This window comes from Lagenorhynchus albirostris, chromosome 7 (genome assembly GCF_949774975.1).
Source record: "Lagenorhynchus albirostris chromosome 7, mLagAlb1.1, whole genome shotgun sequence".
Taxonomy (NCBI): Eukaryota; Metazoa; Chordata; class Mammalia; order Artiodactyla; family Delphinidae; genus Lagenorhynchus; species Lagenorhynchus albirostris.
The window spans coordinates 85,786,511-85,796,522 of record NC_083101.1 but is presented as its reverse complement, the minus strand read 5'-3'; positions in this window follow the sequence as shown (position 1 = coordinate 85,796,522).

Below are 10,012 nucleotides of genomic sequence, written 5' to 3'. Positions count from 1 at the left end.
GGGGTTGTCAGAGCTGTATTTCCTTTGATGGTTGGAGGGGAGAAACCCTCCTTGACACTTACCACTTCTGGGGGTTCCAGGTGTTCCTTGGCTTCTGGCTGCATCACTCTAGCCTCTGCCTCTCTCTTCAGGATGTGAAACAACAGGAACTCTCATACATGGCTGGTGGGAATGCAAAATGGTACAGCCTCTCTGGAAGGCAGTTTGGTGGTTTCTTACAAAACTAACGTACACTTACCATACAAACCAGCAATCATGGTCCTTGGTATTTACTTAAAGGAGTTGAAAAGTTATGTCCACAAAAAAACCTGCAAGAGGATGTTTATAGCAGTTTTGTTCATTATTGCCCAAACTTGGAAGCAACCAAGATGTCCTTCAGTAGGTGAATGGTTGAGTAAACTGTGGTTCTTTCAGACAATGGGATATTATTCAGCACTAAAAAGGAAAGAGCTATCAGGCCATGAAAAGACATGACGAAACTTGAATGAATACTATTAAGAGAAACAAGCTAATCTGAAAAAGCCACGTTGTGTATAATTCGAACTATGACATTTGGGGAATGGGCAAGACTATAGAGACAGTAAAAAGATCAGTGGTTGCCAATGGCAAGGTGGTGGGGAGGAAGAAATAGGCAAAACAGAGGATTTTTAGGGTAATGAGAATATTCTGTATAATATAATCATGAATATATGTCATTATACATTTGTCCAAACCCATAGAATGTACAACACCAAGAGTGAACCTTAATGTGAACTATGGATTTTTTTTTTTTTGCAGTACGCGGGCCTCTCACTGTTGTGGCCTCTCCCGTTGCAGAGCACAGGCTCCGGACGCGCAGGCTCAGCGGCCATGGCTCACGGGCCCAGCCGCTCCACGGCATGTGGGATCCTCCCGGACCAGGGCACGAACCCGTGTCCCCTGCATCAGCAGGCGGACTCTCAACCACTGCACTACCAGGGAAGCCCTGAACTATGGATTTTGAGTGATGATGTGTCAATGTAGGTTCATCCTTGGTAACACATATACCACTCTAGTGAGTGATGTTGATAATGGGGTGGCCGTGCATGTGTGGGGCAGAGGGTGTATGGGAAATCTCTATACCTTCCTCTCAATTTTGTTGTGAACCTAAAACTTCTCTAAAAAGAAAAAAATGGGGTCTTTTTGAAAATATGAAGCAACTGAACGTAGGAATCTGGAGCTCCAAGGGGAGATCTGGGATAGAGATAGGAGTTTAGTAGCCATTAGAAAACAGATGGTAATTAAAGCCATGGGCTGGCCTTGGGAGACTACTACCCAGAGGGTCCATGAAGAGCTCCAGAGGGGTAGAAGACAAAGCAGGAGGGCGTGTGACAAAGGAACCAAGAGAGTGTTGCAAGAAAAAGGGAGCAGTCGACAATGTCTAATGTTCCTGAGAAGTCAAGAAGAGAACTGAAAATGTATGCTGAGTTTAGCAATGTGGAAGCCATCAGTGACCCTGGCGAGGGTTTATTCAACGGGCAAATCGGGTTCAAAGCTAACCAACAATAGGCTGTGAAAATGGAGCAAGTTTTTACAGTCGTTGACCCTTTTTACATTTTCTCAAGACTCTTGACTGTGAAATGGTAGCTGGAGAGGAGTAAGGGGGGGCAAGGGAAGGATTTTGTTTGTTTTCCTTTTAAGATATGAGGGATTTGAACATAATAAGATAATAAGACAGATCCATTTGAGAGGAGGTAGTTGAATGAACAAGCAGCAGACCGTCAACAGTGGGGCAGGGTTTGCTGAGACAGCAAACAGATGGGCTCCAAGGCTCAGATGCAGGATTGGTTTTAGGAGGGTCAGATTAGAGGCAGATGTAGTTAGATTTCTCACTTAGGCAGAAGTTGAAGAGCTCCTATCTAAAGCTTTTATTTCATCAATAAAGTTGGAGGTGAGGGGCTGGAGGTTTGAGAATAGGTGGGTGAATTGATTGGAGAAATGTCCAACGGTGTTGAGGGCAAAGTATGGCTTTATGAATCTATGGTGAGCCAGCTGGTATGACTTTCTCCAGTGGAGTGATCAGTGGAGAGAGCAAATAGCTGGGTTTATCCTGGCGGAGGTGATGAAAACACAGGAGGGCAAGGAGTTGAGAATATTGCCAAGAATGTCAATGAAATGATGCCTTGTGGGATCTCTGCTGGACAAGGAAGTGTGGAACAAAGAGGCTGGTAGATTAGGAAAGAGTAGAGGATGAAACCCAAGTTCACCCCTCACTTCCTCTGTGAACGCTTCCCCGGTTACCTCATGGAGAATTGATTCTGCCTTCTCCCTGGCTCCTGAGGAATCCATGTGCATATCATTCCTCACCTGATGCAACAGTTATTTGTATTTATGACACTCAACAAATATTTATTGCACTTACTATGTGCCGTCAAAGAATAATACAATGACCATCAGAGAGAGCCACACATACATAACTATACTACTACTACTAGTAATTATAATAATGCTGAACTTATTTACTTGTCAGGCAAGGGAAGAAATTCACTCACTTGTTTTCTGGGAGGAGAAAACTCAGGGTTCTTTTGTTTTAGGAATTAGAAAAAATAGGTTTCGTGGTAGCTATGCTAATTGAGGATTGACAGCATGTACCCTGGATAGGATGACTTAGAAAAAAATCGCTTGTTCATTGGTCACAGAAGCGTCTTCAGTGAGTTCTACTATGGGTCTAGCATCCTGGGTCTCTTCAGCCAGTTAGAATGAGTTGAGGTGAAGCAGCATTCCATCTTGATATCTCCTCAGCGAGTGCAGCTCTAAGTAAAAACATTACCCTTTTACAGTACGACGCATTGTTCTATGTCCTGGGGCAGCCAGGGCAGTTCCTGCCCTCCTTGGAGCTTGTAGCCCAGTGTGGGGGGCAGCAAAGGTACCGAGCACTGGAATAAGTAGATGATGGAGGAGGTCCAAAGGGCAGTGAGGGCCCACAGGAGGGGAGCTGACCCAGCTCCAGGGAGCTGGGCCTCAGAGACCTGTCTGGTGGCCAAGAATTACCAGGGACAAGTGAGCTCAGGGAGAGGGGTGAACTGTTTCAGGCAAGTGGCCCAGGCTTGAGGCAGGAGGGAACTGGGCTACAGAGATCTTGGAAGCCACACAGGCTAAGAAGTAGACTCCTGAGGCAGCTTCTCTGAGTTAGAAACTTCTAACCCGGCTGCTTAGCTGTGTGACCTTGGGAGGGCTACTTAATGTCTCCAAACCACAGTTTCCTCATTTGTCAAAGTGGAATCACAGCTGCTTTTATTCATAAGGGTGTGTGGGATCAAATGAGATAATTTGTTTAAAGCCACAATGCTAGGCATTTAATAAGAACTCAACAAACTTTAGCTATGATTATTACTCAGAGTCAAAGAATGTAAAAGAAGGAAGGCATCTTGCAAAAACATTTAGTTTCACCTTCTTATTTTACAAGTAAGGAAGCTTGGCCCAAAGAGATTAAGTGACATTCATAAGATAAGCTGGTTTCTAGCAGAGCTGGTCCTGGAATCTGGGTGTTTTCCTTCTTAGTCTCATCCCATGATACAGTAGCAGTATGTTTAGTGCTTGGGTTCAAATCCCCACTCAGCTACTTATTACTGTATGGCATTGGGCAGGAGAGTAAACCTGTCTAAGCTTTATGAAAATGGAGCTAAGAACCTCAGGAGATTGTCATAGGGATTAATCACTGTCATAGGCAGTGAAGACATATTCAAGAAACCCAGCCCATGGATGTTCCATTATGCCCTTTTTCTTTTTTTATTTATTTCTTTTTTTTTTCTTGAGAAATTACGCTTGGAAGAATTTATTAAAAGGAAAGATTTGGATATACGGGCAACACTTGGTGTACATGAATAGACATCACTGCATCATACATTATTATTATTATTATCACTTTTTTTTTTTGTCTGCATTGCGTCTTTGTTGCTGTGGGCGGGCTTTCTCCAGTTGCGGTGAGCAGGGGCTACTCTTCATCGCAGTGCGTGAGCTTCTCATTGCAGTGGCTCCTCTTGCTGTGGAGCATGGGCTGTAGGCGCACGGGCTTAAGTAGTTGCACCACGCAGGCCCTAGAGTGCAGGGGCTTCAGTAGTTGCGGTGCATGGGCTCAGTAGTTTTGGCTCGTGGGCTTAGTTGCTCCGTGGCATGTGGGATCTTCCTGGACCAGGGATCGAACCCGTGTCCCCTGCTTTGGCAGGTGGATTCTTAACCACTGTGCCACCAGGGAAGTCCCCATTATTATTTTTAAAAACAGAAACAATTCAATGGTTATCATCAGTAAGAGTCTAGTGAGAAGTATTTTGGTATACTCATAGAGTGAAACACCTTCCATTAGTTAAAAGAATCTCCAGGTGATAATCTTGTGAGTGGTTTGTTTTTGGTTTTGTCTTTTAAATTTTTTTATGACTTCATCATTTAAATGTTTATTTTATATTGGAGTGTAGTTGATTAACAATGTTGTGTTAGTTTCAGGTGTACAGCAAAGTGATTCAGTTATACATATACATGTACCTATTCTTTTTCAAATTCTTTTTCCATTTAGGTTATAACAGAATATTGATCTCTGCTCCCACTGGCCTTTATTGGCTCCCACCCAGACGGTCCTGGGAGCCTCCCACTTGGTGTCTCTTTCTCAATTTTCTCTCCACTTCAATCTACCCCAAGCGTTACATCTAGGAAAAGTAGAATCTTGTCACATGTCATTTGTCATAAAACTTTGAAGGTCCTCTGCCATCCTCAGTGGTGCTTCTCAAACTATTTGTGGTGAAAGACTGGTTTTAAAAAACATTCCCAATCCATCATGGGTCACTGCTTCTGTAGAATACAATAAAAGTGAATTTCAAGAAAAATGAGATGAAAAAGACATAAAATACAGCTCCCAATTTTTTTTTTTTTTTTTTTTTTTTTTTGCGGTACACGGGCCTCTCACTGTTGTGGCCTCTCCCGTTGCGGAGCACAGGCTCCAGACACACAGGCTCAACGGCCATGGCTCATGGGCCCAGCCGCTCCGCGGCATGTGGGATCTTCCCGGACCGGGCACGAACCCGTGTCCCCTGCATCGGCAGGCGGACTCTCAACCAATGCACCACCAGGGAAGCCCAGGTCCCAATTTTTTATTATTAGGTTCCTTAGACATACACTTGTTGTCAAGTTGCTGTGACTTTTTACTCCCAATCTCTATACTTATCGTAGACAGGTAATGAACACTGCAGACCAGACCCCACCTGCAGTGGCAATGGCCTCCAGAACTACGTTCAAACGCCTTACTCTGATGTTCAAACCCTCCATAGTCTCAGCCAATCTACTCTCCAGGCTTCTCCACTATTCTTCTCTCATCACAACCTTCCACCTTGTCAGTCTGGTTGGCTCACTGTCCCTCAAACTCGACTCCGTTTTCTTATGCTATTTCTCATTCTTTTTAACTCTAGAATGTTCCATCTTGGATATCAACCCTCAATACCTATCTAAATCCTAACAATAGCAGTAGATTAAGCATCTATTAATTTTCAGGAGCTAAGCTTTTATGCATGGTTTCATTGAACCTGTATAACAGGCAAAATGTTAATGATTATTTACATTTTTTGTAGATTAGAGGAGATTCAGTGTTATCCCAATAATGACAATCATTGGCTGAGGAATGACCACTTATCTGGACCAGTGAGAGTTCAACATTGGATTTTGGCTGGAACCGGGGGGTGGGGAGTAGCTGGGCTGGTAGAACATAGGTCTGGAAGTGCCTTTGGCCATACACGCGCCTTCAGGGGGAGAGAGTGTCTGAGTGACGACACACAGAGGAAAAGAAGACTGAGAGATGCAGAGAGACGCTTGCCTCACCCCAGTTCCTAGACTTCTTTGGTTATTATTCACCCAGTTCCTCACTGAAGTCAAAGAACTTGTTCTCCAGCTCCTGAGACTACTGCCTGGGCAGAAGAAAGCTACCTCTCCTATGTCATGACCCCTCCCACAGCAGCCTGGAGCCAATGACAGGTTGACACGGGGATAGAAGTTCTGGCCCCCTTGCCCTCTGAAGGGTCACCCCAGCTTCAGAGGTCCCCCACAGGGCTGGCTGAGCCCTCTCCTGTGACTGCACCATGAGCTCCATCCTGCTGCTGCAATAATCAGCCTGTTTACTATCATCAGGGCTAAGAAAAGAAAGCTGACTTTTTAGGTAGGAGAATGGATCACTGGGGGGTGGGGTGGAACAGAAGGAGAGGGGGAGGCATCATAGAAATGGAGCATGGTGTGGGAAGGAGTCTCAAGGAGTCAGTGGGTTCAGAGCAGGACAGGAAGACACTTCAGAACCTTGCCATATGAGCAACCGTTGAAGGAACTGAAACTATGAAGCGGAGAAGTAAAGATTTCTGAGGAATATGACAGCAGTCTTCACACTTTTTTTTTTTTTTTTTTTGGCTGCGTTGGGTCTTCGTTGCTGTGCCCAGGCTTTCTCTAGTTGTGGCGAGCGGGGGATACTGTTCGTTGCAGTGCGCGGGCTTCTCATTGCGGTGGCTTGGCTTGTTTCAGAGCACAGGCTCTAGGCGCGCAGGCTTCAGTAGTTGTGGCATGTGGGCTTCAGTAGTTGTGGCTCGCGGGCTCTAGAGTGCAGGCTCAGTAGTTGTGGCGCACAGGCTTTTTTGCTCCACAGCATGTGGGATATTCCCGGACCAGGGCTTGAACCCGTGTCCCCTGCATTGGCAGGCGGATTCTTAACCATTGCGCCACGAGGGAAGCCCCAGTCTTCACACATTTGACAGGCAATCAAGTAGAGGCTGGATCAAACTCCTTCTGCTGGTCTTCCCACTTCCACCTTGACCGCCTACAGTTTATTCTCAGGCCTTTCATCATCTGGCTGTTGCTTCTCTTTTCAACCTTATCTCCTATGGCTCTGCCCCAACCTCCCCCACCCCTCTAGCCACACTGGTCTTCTTCTTTCTGGTCCTTGAATACTCCAGCCTATTTCTACCTCCGGGCCTTTACACCTGCTGCCCTCTGCTTGTTCTTCTATATGCTCATTTGTCCCATTCCTTCTGTTGTTCAGTCTTGAATCAAAGGTCATTTCCTAAGAAATCTTTCTGTGATCAGTTTCTACCTCGTTGCCCTGTTTCACATGCTTCATAGCACTCTTTGCCCCCTGTCTATTCTGTGATTCTGTTTCCTGAGAATGTAAGCCTCATATGGACAGAGATAGGTCTGTCTAGTTCACCACTGTAACCCCAGCGTGTGGTACAGTTTTAGCACACAGCAGGTGTTCAATAACTTATTTGTTGAGTGAATGAATGAACACAGGCCTAAGAAGTAGGTCTAGAGCTAATGGGTGGGGAATTTGTAGAGCAGATTTTTGCAGCTGTGGTTGGCAAGCTTAGAGCCTCACCACCAAGGCAACTGTGGAACCAACAGGCCAGCGGGAATGTGGGGTTTAAAATCAGAGAGACCAGGGTTTGAGGCTTGGCTCTACCACTTCCTGGCTGGCCACAGGCGTGGACAAGTTCTTTGACCTTGAAAAGCCTCGGTTCCCTCATCTGGAAAGATAGGAGCATGAGTGGAAGCCACCTGACAGGGCTGCCAGGTTAATGAAAGGTTGTGACTACAGCCCTCTGTTTTTTTTTTTTTTTTTTTTTTTTTTTGTGGTACATGGGCCTCTCACTGTTGTGGCCTCTTCCGTTGCAGAGCACAGGCTCTGGACACGCAGGCTCAGCAGCCATGGCTCACAGGCCCAGCCACTCCATGGCATGTGCGATCTTCCCGGACCGGGGCACGAACCCGTGTCCCCTGCATCGGCAGGCGGACTCTCAACCACTGCGCCACCAGGGACGCCCTCAACTAATTTTTTTAAACATATAAGATAATCAGACCCAAGTTTGGCAGTCAGTTTCTGCCATCTGGAAGAGTGATTTCAGGGACCCTGTTCACACCTGTGTTCCCTGCACCCAGAGATCTCTTGTTTCTTATTAAAAAGGAACTCAACCCTCGCCCCCCTCCAGTCACAGAAAAGGTGGCTTCTAAGCCCAGAGGTCTCTAGTTTCCCACAGGAAGGAATGCAACCTTCCAGAATAGTAGGAATGGAGTTCCCACTCACAGAGACCTGCGGTTCCTTACCGACAGGAATGCAACCTCCCAGTTATAAAAATCAGAACCCCTGGACTCAAACCCAGGGTGAAATCAAATACCCAAGCCCAGTTGTGTGTTTCTCAAATTCTGCTTTAATCAAAAGTGAGGCTATCCTGATATCCCCACCTATTATAGCACCGGTCCCGAATTCTACACACGCTCTGAAGTCTGCTGGCGTAACATGGAAGAGCTAAATCGGATTCCATGTTCGATCTGTTTCTTTGACTTTAACCTTTGCTTTTCGTTGCTTTTGTTATTATAATCATACATAATGGCCTGCCTCAGGGAACCCTGCCCCTCTGCCTGAATGTTAAACTAAAGTGCCTCTGTTCAGCTCACAGGGAGACAATCTGACCCCGCCCACCTGTGGATGGCTGCAAGAAAGAAGAAATTAACACATCCCCTCCCTGAGGCTGGCCATTTTAGGGGATATTTGCAAAACTTATGGCCTTTTTACTTTACTTCCTCATCTCCTCCCCTTCTCTGTGCGATAAAAGAAACTGGCATCCAAACCCTGATAAGACGGTTTTTCAGGGACACTAGTCTGCCATCTTCTCGTCTGCCAGCTTTCCAAATAAAGTCGTATTCCTTGCCTCAACAGCTCTTCTCCGATTCACTGGCCTCGATAACACTAGCACTGAACAGAGTCGTTCGCGTGACCACTTTGCCCACAGAGATCCAGGGGGCGAGCAGTCTGAACCAATTGATGCCCAGAAGAACAGTGTTTGACCAAGAGAACCCGGATGATCTGACCAATACCAGAAGCGAATAAGTCTACTTCACTCCAGTGTGGCCAGCTCCCCTTGTCCCTGGTCAGGGCACACGTCCTACCAGAGTTGCCAGAAATTGTACTGGACTCAATGGGTCCATCTTTTGGGGTGCTTAGCCAATGAACACACCAAGTACTTAAAAAAATATATATATATATGGTTGCACTGGGTGTTGAGTGCGGCATGTGAACTCTTAGTTGCGGCATGCATGTGGGATCTAGTTTCCTGACCAGGGATGGAACCCAGGCCCCCTGCACTGGGAGCGTGGAGTCTTATCCACTATGCCACCAGGGAAGTCCCCACACCAAGTACTTTGATTAAACAGAAGCATTTGTTACGTGTGACAAGGAGACGGGATAGTTCTCAAAGCACTGTCTCACTAAGAGTAAGTGCTCAATAAATGTTGTTCTATGAATCAGTGTATGAACTGCCTTAGGACTGCAGCAATGTGCCTACAAAGCAGTCAAGATGTGGCCTCGGAGCCCCTGTCCTCAGTATGGTATCCAGGAGACACTTTCCTGTGTCTGTGACTGTTTTCTCTGCAAAATGCAGTTGTTGGAAAGGAAGGTCCCCAACAGCTCTCAAATTACAGGAATCTTGAGAAGAGGCCTGAATTAAGGAACCAAAGCCGGGTCATCAGACAGGTAAGGAACAAGGGAATCCACGTCTCCTGAAGTTGGTCAGAAGAGCCAGGTGACAGGCCAAGCAGGGGTGGACAGAGGGCAGGGAGCAGATGGCAGGTGGCCACGGTGGGGGAGGGAACCGCAGCGGTTAGAGCCTCCTGCCGGAACCCGGGAGCAGCTGGGCTGCAGCGCTGCACTGAGCACCACGCCTACCCTTCCCAACTTACGTTTTATATCTTGGGGGGAAAATCATGATTGCACCTCTGTGGCAGGGTCGTTGTGGGGACTGAAAAAGACCATGTAGGTGGCCCAGGGCAGCACTCCACTACGCCAGTGGCAGTGCTTTGAGGAGGCGTGGCGCGGCGACAGGGGAGGAACCGGAGGTGGCGGTGGGCCGCGGGTGAGGGAGCAGCCCCGCTGTTGGAGGAACTGAGACTGGACAAGGATCCCGGACGGGGGGTGGGGGTGGAGGGCGGAGTGGGCGGGGCTGCAGTTGGAGGGGCGGGGCCAGGGCGCGGAGGTGTTCCT